General features: G+C 40.4%; 1 protein-coding gene across 2 annotated transcripts in view; it reads right to left on the bottom strand.

The window, feature by feature from the left end:
- Nucleotides 1-21,114, bottom strand: part of LOC124159347 (ataxin-2) — a 680,714-nt gene extending 659,600 nt beyond the window's left edge. The window contains exon 1 of one of the 2 annotated variants that reach the window (XM_046535104.1): nucleotides 20,244-21,114. The gene's annotated coding sequence lies outside the window, so the exon portion shown is untranslated. The remainder of the gene's footprint in view (nucleotides 1-20,243) is intronic. The other variant, XM_046535103.1, reaches the window with a different exon arrangement.
- Nucleotides 21,115-21,314: the final 200 nt, after the last annotated feature.

Genomic DNA, 21,314 nt, shown 5'->3' with positions numbered 1-21,314 from the left:
TTGGGCAAGAGAGGACCCGCTGTCCTTAACCGATAGGAAGGAATAAGAGTATTTTACATCTACTCAATACCCTGCGAGTCACCTCTAGGGGGTTTGGCAGGGGGTGATCATTCACCAGCATCCAGCATGCAAGAGGATTCCCACATGCACATCACACGGTCATAAAAACGTTACGCGTACCAACAATTTATGCTTCCACATTCATGCAAGGGCAAAAATAGCCAACTACTCATGAAGGCAATCTGCATATGAAGCTAGAACATGCTGTAATAAATGGTAGTAAAATCCAGAAACATGCATTAAGGAATGCATAAGTTTGTAGGCTATATACTACAAGTCAACTAACCTATCATTAGCCGAACATTAAGCAGGCAGCAAGCATTAGAGTAGGATGGCAAGGTAGTCACCGTATGTTCGTTCAATCTAACCAGTGTTTGAGGATAAATGCCCCATTTAGGATGGTTATAAGTTTTCTCTTATTAATAATCGCTCAGCTTCTTCAATGAGGATTTCTCAGGTAACCTCCCGGGTCAACGGATCCATGTGTTTCAGCTTCCAAAAGTTGCACTAGGTAAGAATATTAAAATTGCTATCTTGTGGAGATTAGTTCCGCTCAGCTTATCAGCTGGAAAAGCTTGCAATCTTTCCTTTCTTCTTTCAATATAGCAAAATAATTCGGCAGTCATAAAGGCATCAATACCGTTCTCATATCCCAACAAGGAATATTAATACAAGTTTGAGCACTGGTGATAAGGCCGTAGCGAGAAAAAAAACGGGGAAATTTCATTAGTAGATGAGTACTTTTCAGAAGAGGGTTCACTTGTAGGAGCCATTTCGAAGATATTATCCATTATTGAGGTGAAGTACGTTAAACCACTTGAGCACACCTCCCCTTCAAGCAACGGCCTTGACGGGAGACGATTATTACTAACAATAAGTGGAATACTGGTTTCTACGACGACAGCACTTCAACACACACAACCAGTCGGAGCGAAGATAAGATAAAGCCATGGCACAGAATAGAAATAATGTCAGCTTTCATAATCATTTTTACCGCGCCAAAACAGCCTTCAGTCCTTTCGGAATAGCAATAAAGATGACAAGAATTGGAATTTTTACTGAATGTGAGCCCTTTCCGCTGCCCTCTTCTCAGCTGTAAGACACGCGTGAAAACACAACATGAAGGAAATTGGCGTAAGGGAAATAAATTGTGTCGAATAAACAAGAACTGTCATAAAATTGAGAAACGTCCCTGAGAAATAGTCCACCTGTGGAAGACAGCTAACTGCCAACCTCACAAAAAGGACATGTAGTTTTTTTCAACTTTCCACGGCAATTTTTAAATTCCGACATGGATAATTTGCGATTTCTTTTAAACGTTAACTTTGATCAACGCAAAACAACGAAAGAGGACTACCGCGAAAAAGTGCGACCGCGTCGTCAGCCACTTACTTGAATGACTCGACAAATGAGGTCATTGTGGGCGAACGATGACTTAGGAAAGCGGTGAAGACAATGGAAATTGCCCGAGTTCCCGAGGAGTTTGTTCATCACCCAAGACATGTGAAACCTCAGCTTTTGCTCTCACAACAACTGAAGTATTGACCACGCCTTAAAAGAGGATAAGCAAATCGACTGATAACAGATACAATCAGCAGATTTGAACAAGTATCACACACCATGTTAAATTAACAATCCTCAAGAAAGAATATTTGATATTTCAATGGTTTTTGCTCTTGGAGCACCCGAAGAATTAGCCACGCCTTAAAACAGAATAGTGTTTGTTTCCATATAAAAATCGACGGATAACAGCAACACTTCAGCAGATTTAGACAAATTCCACATAACATGAGGCATTAACAATACTTTATTATGAAGATTTATATTACGTCAATGGCGTAGAGAGAGTTACTTCAACCTATTAAGATGGCGATCAAGTAGTAGAGGAGGAAGTGTAAACGAGTGCGCCCATTGTCTTCGTGCATGGTAGAAAGAATAGAAACGGCAAAATCTCCTAATGGGTCTGATTCGCTGACTACGTCTATTCTGTTTGTTTCCACGTTTTTTATCAATTGAAAATTTAATTTATTAATATAAATCAAGGCAAGGATAAATTCCAAAATTTTACTACAATCTGTGAATAAGTATTTCGGAAATTAAAAATAATAAAATTTTAAAGGTTCACAAATATATATTTAAAACTAGCACGACCTAGGTTTCATTAGATAGTCACAACATAGTTACATCTACAGGACTGAAGATGTACTTATGTTACGACATAGATACATCTTCAAGTCTGATATAACAAAGTTACATCTTCTGACCTGGAGATAGAGCTATGACACCCGGGTCGTGCTTTTAAAAAAATATATTTGTGACCCTTACAAATTTATCCTTTTTATTTTCCATAATGGAAAGGTTTCACACATTTAAACCTGAAGTTATCAGTTATATAATTATTCCCTTTGCTGTTTTAGTTTCCTAAAATAAAACGGAAGTCGGAGCTCTAATGTTTCCCATAGCGTTTAGTTACAGCGCTCTATTAATGAACTATTTCCTATGAGGTAATAGATTGAAACACTATCGCAATGCTGCAGTGTCTACTCTGAACCTTCCGGCATGTAAATTACACCGATGAAAGAACTTGGACTACTCCGAAGTGTGTGAAGTGTGGCACTGAAGATGTACCTTGAACTAACCCATGCCGCGAATTAAAAATATTTTCCAGGAGTCGTAATGTTTCCAATTACGAGCGGGTACAAGGCGTATCGGTCCGGTATTGAAGAGGAGGGTTGCTGCTAGGGGCTGGCTCTATGGCTGTCCATCGCCGAACAAAAGAGCGTCGTAAAGCGAACGATTTTACTCTCCGTCTACGTCTTTTTTCACAGGGGCGGGTAGGGTTGGCTCAGGAGAGGTTGGACCACAGTATACTACATAGAAGATAACGATTTTGAAGTCAGAGCACGCTTCACGCTGAAAAGATTATCTTGCTCCTAATACCGGCATGCTTTCCGTCAGGCTTCGCCAGAGTCTATTGTTACACCCGACCCGTAACGTGAAATGGAAGGGAAGATATAAGGATATACACACATAAATGAGAGTGCGATAAAAATATATGATGCTCGCTCAAGCATAGATTTCTGGAGGAAAAAGCACAATTGAAGCACGTGAAAACAATAAAATAACTAACTTATATAACTTAACTAAAATAATTAACATAACCTCATTCCTTAGACCTCGTTTATATTCGTTACTGAATAAATTGCTTGAAATATACCTATTACATATTTTCCCACGATGTTGCGAAGTAGATATAAGGAACATAGCACATACGTTTCGTGACCTCATTTCGGAACGCATAAAACCTTATCTGCAATATTTTTGCAGAACAGGGCGTATCACCACTTTGCGATATCGTCAGCTACACTATTAGGGGTTGCTTCAGTTGTTCATATAGTTCCAGACGAACTACAAGACGGTGGCAAGAGTCATCATAATACATAATATTTACAGTGAGAAGACAATTCATCGATTCGATTGCAATAAAAAATAATAACAAAGCATAATCAACATTCCCTAATGAGAGATGTTGGACTATTTTTCATGCGTTGCATTCCAACGTGTTCAATGAGATTTCATTAGAAGAAAACCTAGGGAAACCTAGGGAAAATCACATAAGTTTACGAGAAGAAAATGATGACGAATTTTCGATCATCGACTCAAAAGTGAATTACAAGATCCATTTCGAACACCCCCCGCAATTAGTTTTCTGTCAGCTGTGCTGTGTTATTATTTGGCAGAAAAGTCGTTATTATTAATTTTCACCCAAACCTTCTGATAGTTTTCGTTGAAACCATAGCACACACACCAACACTTCCCAGACACAAAGTAAAGAAAAGAATTTTTCCCAGAGACTCTCAACATTGAAGCATCCTAAATTACCCTCGTCTCCAAACGAAAGAATCTTCGCCAGTGTCTTCCGCAATAGCCATAAACCGGCAAGGTATTAGATATTCAGAAGGCATGGCCACCGCTGCAAGTGACGATAGGGGAACGTGGAGAGAATGCCGGATATCGGAGACAAAAGTTGCAGCGCCCCAAGGACTCGACACATTATACTTTTATCATTACAAAAGAGAGAACTTGAAATTATCGACGACAATTAATCCAATCCGAAAATTAGACTTTGGCTGGGTACCTACCGCTGGCCAAATATTCCGGCCACCCAACCCTTCCGGACTATATGAGAACCTCAGAAGACAATGGGTACGAGTGCAATTTTTATAATTTCGGAGATAAGTGCAGGTAATGGTTGGTGGGGTACACAATGTTGCTCTGGCAATGGGATACAAGTAAATAAATGAATCAATGATAATAAATATCAGTGATGAATTTGTATGCCTTTGCCACAACTATATTGTGTACCCCACCAGCTATTATCACCTCTTATATCCGAAATTATAAAAATGCGGTGTACCCCTTGACTTCTAGGGACCTTATATAAACATTCGAACAGTAAATATTCGATAGCGGCGGCATCCGGACGCATTTTTAGCCTGCATTCCAAGCCGATCGTCTCCACGGAGCAAATTAACCACTAAAGATTAAAAAACGAGTTCCAAAGACAAAGAAGTGCGAAAATGAGATTAAATATGAGTATCCTTGAGCACTGAGTACATTCTGCTAGATTCGCCATCTTACAGTCAGCAGAGGAGCAGTTTCCCCGCGGCGAGGACCATGAGTTTCCTGTGCCGGCGGAGTACACCACGCAATAGAGAGTCACTGTAAACACTAGCCCACCTACAACGGAAATCATGGAACAAAATATAGAACCATCTAATTAAAACAATAAAGTGATTAATATGACACATTTTTCTGTAGCCTCAGGTCTTGTTCAATGGAAAATTGATAAAATTATTTCGTTTCATTACGACAACTAACTCGCACAAAGAATCTAGTGACTAGTAAAGAAAATTTTACAAAGGGAAAATCTAAAGCACAAAAATTCTTGGTCTACCTTTTCCCCCAAATACAACGCTCCGAAAATACGGCCCAGTATTACACCACACTTAAGATATCCATCGGATCTCAATCTCCTCTAAAAGTGAAATTAAAGCTCATTACCTAATCTCCCCGCATTATCGACGGCTGAGGTGCTAATTTTTAATGCTCTCCAAGATGCCTTTGATCTTCGTTTCCATCAATGCTCACGGTTTTCTCTTCCCGACATCTCCCGAGGGTAGCAACTCATCTAGATATCCTTCGGCTAAAGTTGCCCGCCCACGAGGGCCAACTGCTAGCCAAAGCGCCGGGAGCCGCAACCGTTTCACAATTATAGCGCTCGCTCGAGTGTAACGACTCACCTCGTGCAGTGTTACCTTTATCTGTCGACGGAGAAATAAAAAGACACAAATATTCAGCCTTATTATTTATCATTGGCGCCAGTCGAGCGTGTAGAGGCAGACACTGAACGGTTCCGGAAAACAATTACTCTTTTCAATCGTGTATTTAATTCTTGTTGTTGAATGTGGATGGAAAAACATCGAGCATTATTTTCTTTGATAATCAAGACACAATCGCCTCTCACTTCAGACTTCATTCTTTAACCCCAGCACCGTAAATAAATCCTTTAACTAGACAACTCAATAACTAATATCTCATTACACCACGCTTATTACTGCTCGAAAAGATAATTTCATTTAGAAGGAAAACAACCTAATCTTTTAGGAACAATATTATAAATAATGTAAGTTTTATGCAATAACTGTATAAATTTTTAAGTACAAATAATTTGGCGCTGTAGGCAGCAGCTCAAAGGTATCTGTATCCCGACTGCCTTTCGTAAATAAATACATCTCATTCCTGATGTTGCTATAAATATAAATTAAATATTACCAACATATATCTGTACAAAAAATAAGGACCATTTCATGTATAATAAGTCTGTGAATAAAGACTGAATAAATATATTCCTTTTTTAACAATGCATCAAGGTATATAAGATATATAAACACTTACGATGGTTAGTTACAATTTGAAAAATAACATGAGCCACAAATTTAATACAAAACTTCGATTTTAATTTTGGAAAGTATCAATTTCTTCAGCAGCTTTAGAATTTTTCCTTTGTTTTCTGAAATTGAATACCACAAAAGTTGAATTGAAACAACGTCAACCACGAAGATTCATAACTTTGGCCAAGGCTACACCATCGAGGCAGTAATCAAGTCAGGTAACACAAAAAAAAAACTGAAATTAGGAATGATTCCAAATAAAATTAGCTAAAAATTAACGGAGAAAAAGTAATAGTACTGTAATACTACTTGCATGCGCTGTAACAAAGTCTCGGCTATAAGCAGAAGACGTAAAATGCGGAATAATTTATATAGAGCTTCTGTACTCATAAAATTTAATGGCTCATTTAACTTGGATTTGGAAGAGTAACCATTAGTGTAAATGCATTCAAAATTATTCCACTCTTTACGAGTTCTTTTTAAGTAGTAGCCTGTTTCATCACAGCATCTAAGTTTCCTTCAAAGTTAATCTACATTACTAATATCTATCATAAATTCACATTCCCACCATTATTTTCCCCTGCATTTCCCTCACAGCCTCGTAAAAAAAAATGAAACACGATTTTCGCAACGGACCTGACCCCAAAAAAAAGGGAAAAAATGCTGACGGACGGGCGTAATGAGGATTTTAGGCCCGAACTCACGTGATGCGAGGAGCGAACATGAGAACTCTCTGGTCACCCTGCAGGAGGAACATGAAGCAATAATTACCCACGTTTCCGAGACAACTTGAGGAACAACACGATTGCTCTCTCCGAAAGAGGTACAGGGACAAAATACAGCGGTTAAGTCGGGCTCTGGAGTGGAAAAATGGCTCGCGAAATGATCTACAATGGAGTAAGAAAAAAAGGCAGAAACAATTGAACACGATTTATCGGACACTGGGGGAGACTCCACGAAGGGAATAAAAAAAGTGAAGCGCGGGTGGCGGCTAAGAAGACGTGGGTGGAGGGGAAAGAGGTTTTTGGGTTGCGTAAGATTCATTTTGCAGGCCCCTCATCGCGATTGCGTAGCGACTACTTTTATTTAGCATGGGGATCCCGTCGTCGATAACCTAAATAAAGGCACTCACTATTCTTCTATGCATACGCAAATGCTTATGTTGCGAGACGAGAGCTTTGTAAGCACCCACGTGGTCTCTCGACACCGGAGCTGTACAATTGAACTGGATGAATCTAAACGCTTTGAGAAGTAAACAAGCTCTTACAGCGACAGGAATATCAAATGTGATTGCTTTAAATTTATCTACCATATAATCTCACTTTCTTTTAATATAACATTTCAGGTGTTGCATAGAAGTAAAATCTTAAGTATCGATATCAACTATTCACAACTTACCAAAACATAACTAGTCATAGGCATAAAGTGCGATATTTTACAATATCTATTTCTGGTATACATGATTTTATTTTTCCCTTCACCCCTGACAGCATATTTACCCGAAGGACGCCCTGACCCGGAGGAAATCTGGAGAAAACTTTTAGAAGCACATACGGGAGAGAGCTAACTCCTAATTTGCCAATCTCTGTCGGACCGTAGATTGAAAAATAGACTAAACCTTTTAGATAAATTCAAGAGCAGTGTCTTTTCTGACGAAGTTAACCATATCTTGCGGACGCCAACGTACTACGGAAGATCAGATCATATAAATAAAATAAGAGAGATAGATTGCAGAACAGACAGATTCCGAATGTCATTTTTTCCACGATCAATAAGAGATTATAACGGCAGCAATAGAGCGCGTAAATAGATTGCATGACTTGTAGTGTAGCCTACTAACCTATGTAAAACTTACTGCATGTTTCTGAATTTCTATTCTATATTCTATTTCTAACAGCATATAGTAGTATAGTTTGTTATTATGCGGGACGTTTCTTGGACGGTGTGGTGTGCATGTGGGAGTCCAAATGCATGCTGCATGCTGGTGATTGATCACCCCCTGCCAAACACCCTAGAGGTGGCTCGCAGGGTAATTTGTAGATGTAGATGTAGATGAATTAGTATTTAACTACGTCAGTAATAACGTGAATAACGTCAATCTCACTTACGTCTATTCCAACGGTTATCAGGACATAACATAAACTCGATGATTTGAGGCTTAACATAGTGGAATTCTCATGAATAAAAAAAGAAACTGGTGGTTTCCCATAAAATTATTAATCCAAGATCGATTTTTATTATTACTCGAGGTTTTATCCTTATATAAATGAATATCTTGAAATGGAAGGCAGTTGCACTTTTCCTCAGTAAAATGCAGTACCAGATTATGGGTCTTTGAGCCGAAACGCGTCGTACGAATTTAATTATTGTAGAAAGATGCAACTGCCTTTTATTGAAAAATGTCAAACTTCCACTATATCACGCCAGACTCGTTTGAACGTAGTGAGAAGTATTGCCAGGTTGTAAAAAGAACTATTACTATACTGTTGCCTGAATATTTTCCTGAGTGTCCTTGTTGGTACGATCTAGGAATAATTTTTTATTTCATTATGTCGAACTTCCACCATAAAAATCCTGAATCAGTTAAACTTATTCCAGATGTATATCCTTCTGCCGGGGAATTGAATACTGTCCTTAAGCCAGAGCTGTCCGTGAACAGAGGTTTCACTGTACCAAATCCTTTTAATTTGGAAATAAAGGAGTAAAACTTTGTCAGGTTCTCTTTGATACATCACCTGAAGATGTAACTACGTTACGAAACCCGGGTCGTGTCCATATTAACATAATAGTAAACCTGACAAAGGTTTACTTTTTTATTTCCAATATGGAGAGCTTTCACTAAGTCAAGCCGGAAGTTCTCAATTATATCCTTTTAATTCATTAGGACATAATATTCCACTTCCAATTGATGAAAATCATTGCAGTCGAACGTGGTGAAACGGTTGCTTTTGACTCCACCATTCGGATAAACAGACTTGGAATGCAGTGGGAGGGGGGGGGGGGAATAATGAGGGGGGCAAGTTGGTTTCCAGCCATGACGAGAGGGAAGCCTTCTAAGAATCCAGCTCCCGCTTCGCCCCGAGGCTCACACTCAATCGGGAATTTTCATTTCGATCTTCCGGAGCTTCGGAACGAAGGTCGAGGATGGTCAGCGAAGAGAGTTCTACCCGGTGAGAGGCAAGGGATCGAAGAAATGAAGTGCCACGACCGCACCAATCGGCCGATTTTGGAATATATCCCAAATCATGTATTTATTCACTAACAGTGGCGGATCTAGTGGTGGCTAAGGAGGATATATCCCCCCCCCCCCCCCTTGGTTATACAATTTATACTAGATAGATTGGTATTTTGATCGCACCCCCACTACTACTGAGAGGTTACCCAACACTTAGCCCCCCTTGTCCCTATCCTGGATTCGCCCCTGTTCACTAAAATGAAACAAAGGCATAAACGTAATCAGCCACAACATTAGACATAATGAAGACAATCGTCGATGGACAAGTGTACGGAGAGAAACGCAAAGAACGAATAAAAAAACAGACGAACAAGTAAGTAACAAAAAGGACGATATTAAGGATGTAAATAAAAAGTAATACGCTAATATGAAAAGATTAGAATGTAGGAGAGCGAAGTGGAGAGCTACGTGAAATAAATCTTTGGATTGATTGCTTATGATGATACCAAACATATAATTGTTGAGCAAACATATTCAATTATACCTACTATATCTAACATAACTTCTTTGTCGATCGAATTCATGTTTAAAAGTAAAATGAAAAAAATTGATTAACTGGAAAAGGTAGTGAAATTGCTAGCGAAACGTTAAGCTAGCACGTACTATTTTACAATTTCGAATAAAACTTCCTCATGGATCGATTCAATTTTTAGTTCAAGTGAAAATAAATTTATAGACTGTTTATTTGCCACTAAAAATGCACAGAGCTTCCATTTGGTTAGAAATCGATACGAGGTAGACCATAGATAAGCATAAGATAGACCCAGAGCATGAATAAATATCTAATCTCTTCTAGATAATCGAAAGTCGGTCGTCAGAATCAACCGAAGGTGAATCACGGTGAAGATGATGTGAATTGAAACCTAGATCATAATAAATTATTAATTGAAATTAATAAACCTAGCCAATAAATTTGTTAATAAAAATAAATAAACCTAGGTCGAAACCTAACCACATCTACGGTAATGATGATATATTAAAAATAATGAACGACCCTTTCGCGGAATAATGGCCGCTACGGATGGAAAGGGAAGAGCTCGCGAGGGTGGAGGGTTAGGTGTCTCCCTCCGCGGAGGGAGAGGTACGTCGGAAATAGGCCGAATAGTTCTCGGAAGCCCCTAGAGGGCGCCAGCGGGAGATGCCGTCGCAGAGGCGGCGAAGGGCAAGCGGCAGACGGTCGCTGGAGCGAGGCCTTGCTAAGGAAGAGAGGGGAGGAGGGGTGGAGAATTTTCGAGAGAGAGGATAAAAAAATATATATGGATGGGAGCAACTCGGCCTTGACACTGGAGGACGGGGATGACGGAAAGAAAACGAAAAGAGAAAAAAATATGCTCATCGAAGATGATGAAGGGACCAAAAAATAAAGATCAGACATTCCAGTCTCATTTTCACTGGATTCGTTATCACCTGTTCCGCAACAGACGCGACCATAAAGGAAATGTCAGGCAGCAAAAGATTGACACGTTCAGCAACTCCAAACCGATTACCACTAATATTCGGGAAAGTGTATCAAAATGTATGATACCTGAACACCACATTATACACACGAACAAGCAGTGGAGAGATTTACCCCGGCCCTACAAGTTCCCGATCTTGAAAAAGGGATTTCCTGACGAAGGATATGATAGAAGGATAGTATAAAACCATGCAGCTACACCAGCTTTACCAAAATAACTTGTCAACGCAAAATACTTGAAAAAAATTGAAGGAAAAATTAAAATACTATATCAGGCCAAAATCACTAAAAATGGCTTCAAAGGGTAACCATTTATGTGCTTCATTTAAATCAATTATTAAAAAAAACACCTTTATAGTAAATTTTATACATCAAAATCAACAAAGAGGACCTCCATAAAATTTTGTACATTTCGACGCAACCCTATTTCCAATTACTTTTTACTATTAGAAAATAAAAAAAACCCTTCATAAGAGATGATTTCAATTACTTTCCTAATTGAATCTGAACGTCTGCTCGATTCACAGCATAATTGGAGATTTAAATAAATGATAAAAGGTTATTAACATGAAATGCTCCATGAGAAAACTCATAAAATGACTTAATGCAACATAATAGTTCTAGTGGCTATTATAGCCATGAAATATTTCAATGTATATTCTTCCCATCGAAATTGTACTCCATATATTCTCTTAGTATTGTAAAGTTCAGTTTCTAAATAATTTATCTTTCTCTTTCCGAAATAATTTCCAAAGCTTATATTTCCAATTTTCTGAATTTAGCAATCAAATTACGATGCTATAATTGAATTTCAGATCCATTAATTTTAAAATCACGCACGTGAAAATATCCCATTTGTCCGCGTAAGCTACATGGATGGAGTCACGAAATTAAATTTCAAAACATGACAAAGTAAACATTAAATTCCGATTTTTAGAATAATATCTAATAATAAAAAATTAGATTTCATCCTTCACCCCATAATTAACCACAAACACGGAGCATAGGAGCGAAAAAATGCATAAATATGAATCATCGAAACACGGTGGAAGGGATTCATCACAACTCCCGGCGTCATGGCGAGGTTGGAGATCTACATAATACCCTATGAGCCACCTCTAGGGTGTTTGGTAGGGGATGACCAATCACCAACAGGCAGCATGCAAAAGGACCGCCACATGCACACCACACGGTCATAAAATATTACGTAAAATAATAAAATATACGTTCACATTCACGAAAAGGAAAAACTTTCCAACAATCGGTAACTCCAACTCCAAATCTATCCAAGATTAGAACAATATAAAAAATGACAACAATGCATTGATTCGACCTTGCGAGTGACGCCATTGATTCTATTAATCGAGACACCGTCACCATCCCCGATAGTACGAGATAAGTGGCCCTGAAAAATTCCGCTAGCGTAGCGGATCATAACACCGGGAAATATGAAGAATAGAGTATTACTGAAAAAAATGATGTTTATGACTGAAGCCCCAGAAGACATCAAGTTTTTTTTTCTTCCACCAGCGCCTCTTTCAAACGCTCCACCAACTCAGTTAGGTTACACCGACACAACAAGCGTGACACGAAAGGCGCATTATAAGGGGCGCAGACGAGCCTCGGCGGCAAAAATCCTATTTCGCTGACCATGTCGGAATCCAGGACAAACAAATGAGAAAGTGGCACGGAAGGCGCGAGCGATCAGCTGTGCAAATACAATTTACGTTTCCATAAAGGGGAAATATCGAAAGGGATCATAACTCATGTTCTTTTCCATTTTCTTAATCCTAGTGGGATTCCTTACAAGCTACAGTGATACAACCAACACCTAGATAATAACAGAAAACAAAATTTCCGGCAGCTAATTTTGCCTATATAAATATTCCAGTAGAATATTTTAGCGACATTACTCCAGTATTAAGATTATTATTATTATTATAGTATTCTACCGATTAAGGTAGGTTTCCATGGAGTACTAAAGAAGTAATCTGGGAGCTTCCCTTTCCTTCCAGCACTGCCTTCTTCAATTCACTGTAAGGCCTAATCCCTTTCAATCTATCTAAAAATCCTATTCTTTTCCTTTTCCCTCCCTCGTTTACCCAACATTCTGCCCTCTAACACTATTTTCGACATCCCCTCCCCGCTAAGTACTCCCTCCATCCATAACTTCTGTCTCCTCCGTATCTTATCTATAAGCTGCCTCTCATCACCCACCAAGTCCAGCACTTCGTCGTTCCTCCTCCTCTTTGTCCATTTCATCTCCTCCATTCTTCTCCATACCCACATCTCGAATGCCTACAATATTCTTTCATACTCCTTCCCTAGTGTCCACACTTACAAGAAAAAAAACATTTCAAACGTAAACATCAGTGAACTACGTGAAAGGCAAACATAATCAAAGGCATATTAATCAATCTATATGTACGTAGTACCCTGCAAGCCACCAACAGGGTGTGTTGATTCCACATCAGGCATGCAGGCATGCAGCGCTCTACCTAGCCTTGATCAAAGACGTCGTCGTTCGCAGGACACTGGACAAGCACACAACGAGACGCGGTCAGACCAGAATCACAGAATAATGCGATGGTATGGGGTTTATCTACTGATAAAACGATCTTAATTTGTATATTTCTCCAATTTCTATCCTCTTGTAAGATTCCTTTGAAGCAATGGCTGACGTAAACCAAGATGCGAAGATAACTTGGACTACGTTTCCGGCTCCAAATGGAGTGTGCCGTCAAACAGATCTTCGAATTTCTGACAGTTGATGATGATCCAATTCGTTCAATTGAATTAAGCTCAACTATGCGGAAGTTAATACTCGAAAATGAAAAGGAGACTTCTTTGAATTCCCCTGATCGTCCGTGCGACATGTTTCGAACCACAGAGGTCATTATCAAGTGCCAAGAAATAAATCAGTGGAAATCAACGAAGTCTCCTTTTCATTTTCGATGATCCAGTTATTAGAGATAAATCTAAGCATCGAGCACTCAATTTCGAAAGGTTACAAGACCGACCTTCTTCACGGTATCTTCACGGTAAATACTCCCTGCTGTTTCTAGACGATACTCGTTGATTATGAGGATCAGCTTACTAAATGGAGGACCCAAACTTTGACACAACGCACACAATCGAAAACGCATCCATATGTGTGAATCGGAGGATGCTTCGGCCTTGGTGGGTCCGAGTGCAGAGGAGGCCGTTAAGCGAGGGGGCGCATACCACGGCAGTGATGTGCCGTTAGCGAACACTCTCCAAGACATCATCTTCCACCTCTCCATCTCTATCCATTCCTCTCTACACACACCACACACATATATTTATATATTTAGGTACAAATCTATCCCCTTTAATCATTGCACACCATTAAATATCATTAGGAAAAATTCATCAGATGTTACACCTGGAGTGTCTCTCTCCATGGCAACAAGGCATGGACGTTGATAGAAGCAGAAAAACAAAGGGTGGAGGCGTTCGAAATGTATGCTACCGAAGTGTGATGAAAACTAAAAGAATCGAACAAATGAGAAATGAGGACTTTCTTGGAACAGTAGGAGATAAGAGAGGCCTAATGAAAACTGTAGCAATAAGTCAGAGCAACGTAATTGGCCAAACATTAAGGCATGATGGTCTAATGAAGACAATCGTCGAAGGACAAGAAGGAAAGTAAGAACGGAAAAGAAGACCCCGAAAAAATATTTGAAACAGGAAATGTTGTGCGTGAAAGAGAAGAAATACTTAGGTGTGAGAGGATTTTCTAATTGGAGAATTGAGAGGAGATCTAACTAATCTTAGGAATGCTGACAATCGATGATGAAACTCCGAAACTCCATAAAAATCCGAGCGTATTCAAAACAAACCCAACTAATAATTACTGTAGCTGAGGCTTTATGTCTCATGACCATCCCCATCACGACAATTTCCTTAGTTGGATACTAACTTTGCATGGATAATCTTACTTAAATGAAACTGACAAGTTTTAGATTTCGACGGTAGTCCGTCAAGTGTTGCAAGCTTGATGGAGGCTCACACCACCTCCATACCTGTGCACATGTGTCTAAATACATTTTTTTTCTGGTTTCCTTGCATGCAGTGCAACGGATGGAATTGCAAGGCATCTGCGAGAGGATTTCAACTCATTCCCCTGCCACACTCTCTTGAGGGAGCTCGCGATGTAGTCGAATTGTAAATAGCATGAAGCCATATAACGAGACATACTCCACATCTACGTGATGGCTACATGTGCGCATCATGGCTATTGTAAAAATATTAAGATCAGTTCTTGACCAAAATGGTTTGATAAAGAAAATTGTCGAGGGCCAAATGAACTTAAAGAACAGCCTCTCATTTGAGATGAAAAAAAGGTGAAGTATATGAATTGTAAGAGAAATTTTGGTATATTTAAGGGCTTCGTGATGGGAAAACAGAGCGGGGACGTGTAACAAACCAATTTGTAAGTCCTGACCAATGAATATATTGACAATGGCAATAATTATGAAATAGAGGAAAACGGACTGGATGCATCAGAGAAATTATTTTAACAGCCAATAAAGAGACTTTTTTGGATAATATATGGCACCCGATTCTATTTTTTTAATTGATTCTAGGTAACGTTGAAGTAAATATAACACAATTCATTATTATACCAAATGGCAAGCCCCAAATCATTTGATAAAAACAATAGCACCTAAAGCGGAAAAGATCACTTCACGAGCAAAACAAAGACAACTACAAACAACAAGACGAACTTTGGGATTTTGGCGGTTTTTCTCGCATTCCCTGTTATGACCCTCTCAAGTAAACCTCATCGTGAATTAAAGAGAGAGGTCCCATCACAGCAAGTTGAGCTAACTCACAGAACGATCCCTGCAATATAAACCTACCTTAACCAATAGTATGCTTTGATAACAATGAAATCAATGTGGCATTATCAGTTACATTTCTAGCCATCACAAGGTGAAGGTCAAGGTCGTATGCATCGGAGGAAGGGAGGGGAGGGGTGTCATTTCCCCCCAAAATATTTGCGGTCAAAGGCACCAAGAAGCCCTTCCCAGAGACTCCCACTCAAATGCAGCTCATCCATTAATGTACCCCTACCCCTGAAAAAGCGCTTTATACCTGAATCAAATAGTAATTTTTTCCGTCCCTCATAATGATAGCTCCAGCGATAGGTTTTCAGGGACCAAATGAGCGATCGCTCGACTCATCATTTTATGAATCACATGGACATTTCCAGCGTCCCTTTTACCATCGCTTACTCCATCACTTCCCGTATTTACAACTGTTATTCAATTAATAACCTAGCGTGGCGTTACCATCGCTATCAGCGGCCGTGAGTTCTGATTGGCTGAAGGACGGTTCCCGCTAAAGTTTCAGGGACGGAAAAAAGGACGTGCCGAGCGATGGAAAAAGGGATGGAAATCGCATCCCTCGAGCCATTGCGGAAAATGATTGCGAGAAACGGTATTTTTTCTACCATCGCTGGAACGATCGCTGGGGGTCTCCCTCCAAAAGGGATGAAAAAAATGATCGTGTGGCTCAGGCTTTAAAAAAGAATGGTGTACGAGTTCTTTCGTCGCTATAACAGGGCCGGTCGAGTGGGAGTGATGACAACATCTACATAATATCCTGCGAGTCACATCTAGGGTGTTTGGCAGGGTGTGATCAATCACCAGCATCCAGCATGCGATAGGATTCCCACATACACACCACACGGTCCAAAAAACGTCACACATGCTTAGAAATTATACTACCACTTCATTCAAAGGCAAAACTTGCCAAATACTCAGTGACGCTATCTTCCAATTAAGGTAGAACACACAAAGCATGCTGTTAGAAATAAATATTCAGAAACATGCATTAGGGAATACGTAAGTTGGTAGGCTACACTACAATTCGTATCCCCTTCAGTCCCACTGTATCATAAATGATAAATCTAGATTTTTTATCATTTCCTGACCTAAGAGTGTCTCTAAGTGTTGAGCACCGCTCATATCGTGTTCTATACATTTTGCGCTTCAACGTGCTCAGCTGTTTTCCATCTCTCTCTTGAAACTCAGGCGTGGGTGATAGCGAAAGATTCCAGTTTTTGTGTTATCCTACAATGGGTGGCATTGATAAAGGGGAGCACTATTCATTGATACTATTTTACAACTATAAATTGTTATTATTTCAATAACATGACCTTTTACAACACAAATACTCTGCACGTGTGCTTTAAATTTAACACGCATTTTTAAATTTTTGCATTAAACCCTTTCCTTGTAATTTTTGCATTATTTTTATGTATCACGGTAGATACAAGGGATTACTATCATTAAAATTACAATTTTTTAAGCGGATTAATATTTTTCAGTTCTATTTCTGTAAAAAAAAAGCGAGACAAACGCAAATTTTCTGCAGAAAATACACTTTCAGGTCTGAAGAGGATATACGTAATCTTTTTTTAAGGTCTAACGCTACCATTACAGTCTCTTATCGATCGTGGGAAAAAACGACTTTCTGAATGTATCTGTTCTCCATTTCTAAGCGCCAAGTGCGAAAGTAAATGCAGACTCTCCGATATCCTAATTATCCAAACTGCGTGGAAATGGCCAAAAGGGGTCCCACGAGAAGAGAAGGCGGGATGGTGACCATTCCTCCGGGCAAAATGAAACGTGCGAACCGTTACTTTATTGTTTCGTGAAGGATGCCCCACCACCAGCGATTCCCACGGGCGGCTTTTCTGTGTCCGTCTTACAAGGCGGCCACACGCACGTGCGAGAACACGGCTGCGGGGCGGTCCCAATGACGCGCGTGGTGTTGGGCAGGGACGGAATTTTTACGGGGGGGGGGGGGGCCCTTCCCACCAGCTGTGTGACCAGGGCCCTCAAATGTCGTCTTCATAAAGGGCCCGAGGGACTTCGTGGAGGGCCCATTCCCGCAGAGTGGAAGATGACAACCGTGATGGAGGCCGAGATGTTTATCGGGCCATTTCACTTCGCGAGGCGTCAGACCGGAGCAAAACACACGGAAAACAGTCTCTTCAAGAGTTCTACTTAATCGAGTCTTTTTCCTCGGGAGGAGTAGCAGCTAGAAACGTGAAGACAGCATCTTTCATAAAATCTTTCGACCACTTACGGCAGAAAAACGACGACAGTTGGTATAAAATTACGACACTCCAGAAAGATGTATAATCGACGAGTCTACACAATCGAATCTTTTTTCTTGGAGAGTCGTAACGGCAAGCAATGTGATGACAGCATCTTTCAAAAATATTTCGGCTACTACAGGAAAATAGCGACATTTGGGAGAAAATTATGACACTCCAGAAAGACGTAAAATCGACTTTTGAGAGATTGATCGATCTTCATTGGTATTTGTCATGTATGATACGGAGAGAGAAGCCTACCTAGATCATTCGGAACCATAATAATGTGTCACTGGGAGTAAATAATGCTCATACAAGATGAAAATGGTCTGGGGACGGTGAACCCGTTGGCGCCATGCAAGATTTTGAACGAGAGAACGCTTAAAGGTGGTTTCCGTGCAACCTTCAACTCATTCCCCACACGACAGATTAACCTGCCACCATATTCGTAATGTTTTAAATTAGAGTATGGTAAAAATAATGCAGACAAACATTATAACTCCTCAGGGATGCCGACTTACAAAAAATATTTGGGGGGCCCAAACCGGGGATCTTGCCCCGGAAAATTTGTTAAGTAGTGAGTTTTAAGTTTTCTTAAGAATTTTAGAAGATTCATATGATCAACATTAGAACCCTGATAACTCGAATCTCGATATCTGGACACTCCGTTGAAAATCGACAAGCCTGACACATTTTTTCCTCACACCTATAAGGAATTTTTGAAGGGGCTCGAACCCCCTCAAGCCCCATGGAGTCGGCGCCACTGTAACTCCTTCAATCGACTGAGGAAAGATACGTTAGCGAGCGACTATAAATGTAACTCATTTTATCCAATCAATAAAGCAAAAACATAAATTATGCTGAGATCAAAATACTTTTAAAGCGAACCAAAAATTTAATAATATCTATGCATGCACTTTAGCGCAGGCTAATGGCAGATGTACTAACTCCCCCGTCACAAGCCTACATAGGTGGTTTGCGGCGCAGTATGTAGGTGCTAATAAACCAAATACTTAAATAAAATACCTCTGCCAATCACAAGCGGACCACAGTACCTATCGAAATTTCTTTCCCAACATTGACCTTAGCTAAATCTTCCAATCTATGAATTCCAAAAGTTCGTAAAACCATAGTTGCATAAACAATGGCTGAGCTTCGGTCCCATTACCATATTACGAATACTTTTTCTGCTGGTGCTATTTTTCACAGAAGAAACTTATTCTAGGGTCTCTTTGGTCTATGGAGAATAAAGTTTCTATCTGTCAACACAATGCCTAGGAATATAAAGTTCGAATTTCATCGGTGATGGCAAAAGCACCAACGATTATTCCTTCCGTCTTATATATCGCACTACTAAATCGACCGTCGCAAATCAAAGGAAGCAGTAAACTTTTATCCGACTCAAGACACATTCACGAGCAATAAGGCAGTGTGAAACACAAGAAGAGGTAAAGAGTCCTGGTAGATTCCCTGAGTCCGGAGCAAACACTTCACAGATAAAGCCGTCCTTCGCGCGAAAACGGAATATTGAACATTCCATGGCCTCCGTTACTATGCGAGCGGGGTTAAACCGGTTTTCCATGCTCTACGTTCGGGTTTCGATTCTCGCCGAGGAAATGAGTCTTCGATGGATGCAGTTCCGAGCATCGCTATTCCGCCGACGAGCCGTTACATTATCCGTGAAAACAGCCTCCATCTTCTACAGTAATGACCTTTGCACAGCTTCGCAGATGTTTTTTTTTATACCTGCACAAGCAAAAGGTTAAAACACAATTTGAGAACACCTCAGCACCACCTGCGTGTTACGCGAGGCAGTTACTCATTTCTCCTGGTCCAAAAAGCATACGGACGAAAATTTCTTCAGAAAGAGACCCCAAAAATAAAAAACGGCTGCGATGCGGATAACTCTCCTGCAGATATCAGTGAATCTCATTAGTAAATGCTAGAATCTCCTAAAAAGAGAATATTTACATCTTCTACATTCAATTCAAGCGCAAAAACTGACCCTAAATATTAATATTTGCGCATACCTAAACGTCAGTCAACATGCCAACGCAGTAAATAAACAACTGCCGTGGATAAGGAAGCTGACCGCAATGATTAACCGTCCCCTCACTTATTAACCAAATTCATTTCCAATCTACGAGGAAAATCTAAAAATATTTCATATAAATCTATATACTGTTACCAATGTCATTAAACCTCATTGCATTAAGATCAGCACTTTATCGTCAGCTTAAAACCTAACTTCGTGCACGCGTAAGACATATACGCAGCTATGGCAATTTCACATTATCTTTCGCCGACCAACAGTGCATGCCTAAAACATTCACTCATGGTGTACACGTGGGAATGAAGGAAAAATTCTTGCGATAAACAAGAAATTAGCAAATTTATATAACTCACCTATTGATTCAGCGTCAGCAGCAGCGATGATTCTTGAAAACAATAAACCCAGCACCTGACAATATAAGGCTTTCTTCTTGCTTGCTTCTTCCGCACTTGCTTGTTGCAGTATTCCTTGGTCTCCAGATCAAGTATTCCACTGAATGAGCAATAGAAACAGCACCCAACATTCCCCTCTCTCACTTATATCTCCGAAGAGCACCGAATAGGACGTCCACGTCCCACTGACAATCCCAGAAGGTAAACTTATCGATGAATACGCACACAAAATATGAGCGAAAATTATCAACAGATGATATCACTGAACCTAAAACGAAGCGTTTCCTTTATAAACCTAACAGCATCCTTTTTTTTCTCTTCGAAGAACTTATTCCAGCAACAATGTAATAGCAGACGAAACTATTTCCCAATCAAAAAATAACTATTGTAAAGATTCTTAGGACTGAACGACGAGGAAGAGCCATCCAGGAGCATCAGCGGCGAACCCGGTTACATCACACGCAAAAAAATCAACATCCACACTGTATCTTGAGCACACAACACTGTCTCGCGGTGGTATAAGACCGGCGTCTTGAACGTTGAGTTGAGAGGTGGCGGGCGAAAGGTTATTCAGGTGAATCGGTTTTACAAGGTAGGTAGGTCGGTATTAGGGATGATGACGGAAAGGGTTAATTTTTTTACAAAGGTGGTGTGTTTACAACGGGGGGAGGGGGCAACACTGCACACGTCCACATGCCCCGCGACTCTTCCACCGAGGTGCCAGTAGAAGAGCCGGAGGGCGCCCTTTCCTCTTTCCCCCGAAAAAAGACTCGCTCCTTCCAGTCTTCCCGAGGTGGGAACGCACGTACCGACGCTCACGAGGGACGGCTTGCAAGTGAATGCCCGCCGAGGCCGCGCCGGTTGCCCACGAAAACGATACAAGCGGGCGGAGGGGAACGGAGAGGGGAAAAACCTTGGCGAGGAGAGAGAGACTCCTCCGTTCGCAGCCAAGGCGGTCGGCCTGTCGGCGCGCGCGGCCATGCGGGGATGCGGGCTCGCAGTCGAGCTTGGGAGCGAGTCTCAGCGGTCGCC

The sequence above is a fragment of the Ischnura elegans genome, chromosome 5, assembly GCF_921293095.1.
Source record: "Ischnura elegans chromosome 5, ioIscEleg1.1, whole genome shotgun sequence".
Lineage (NCBI taxonomy): Eukaryota > Metazoa > Arthropoda > Insecta > Odonata > Coenagrionidae > Ischnura > Ischnura elegans.
The sequence above is the reverse complement of the archived record's forward strand: the minus strand, read 5'-3'. Positions and strand labels throughout refer to the sequence as shown.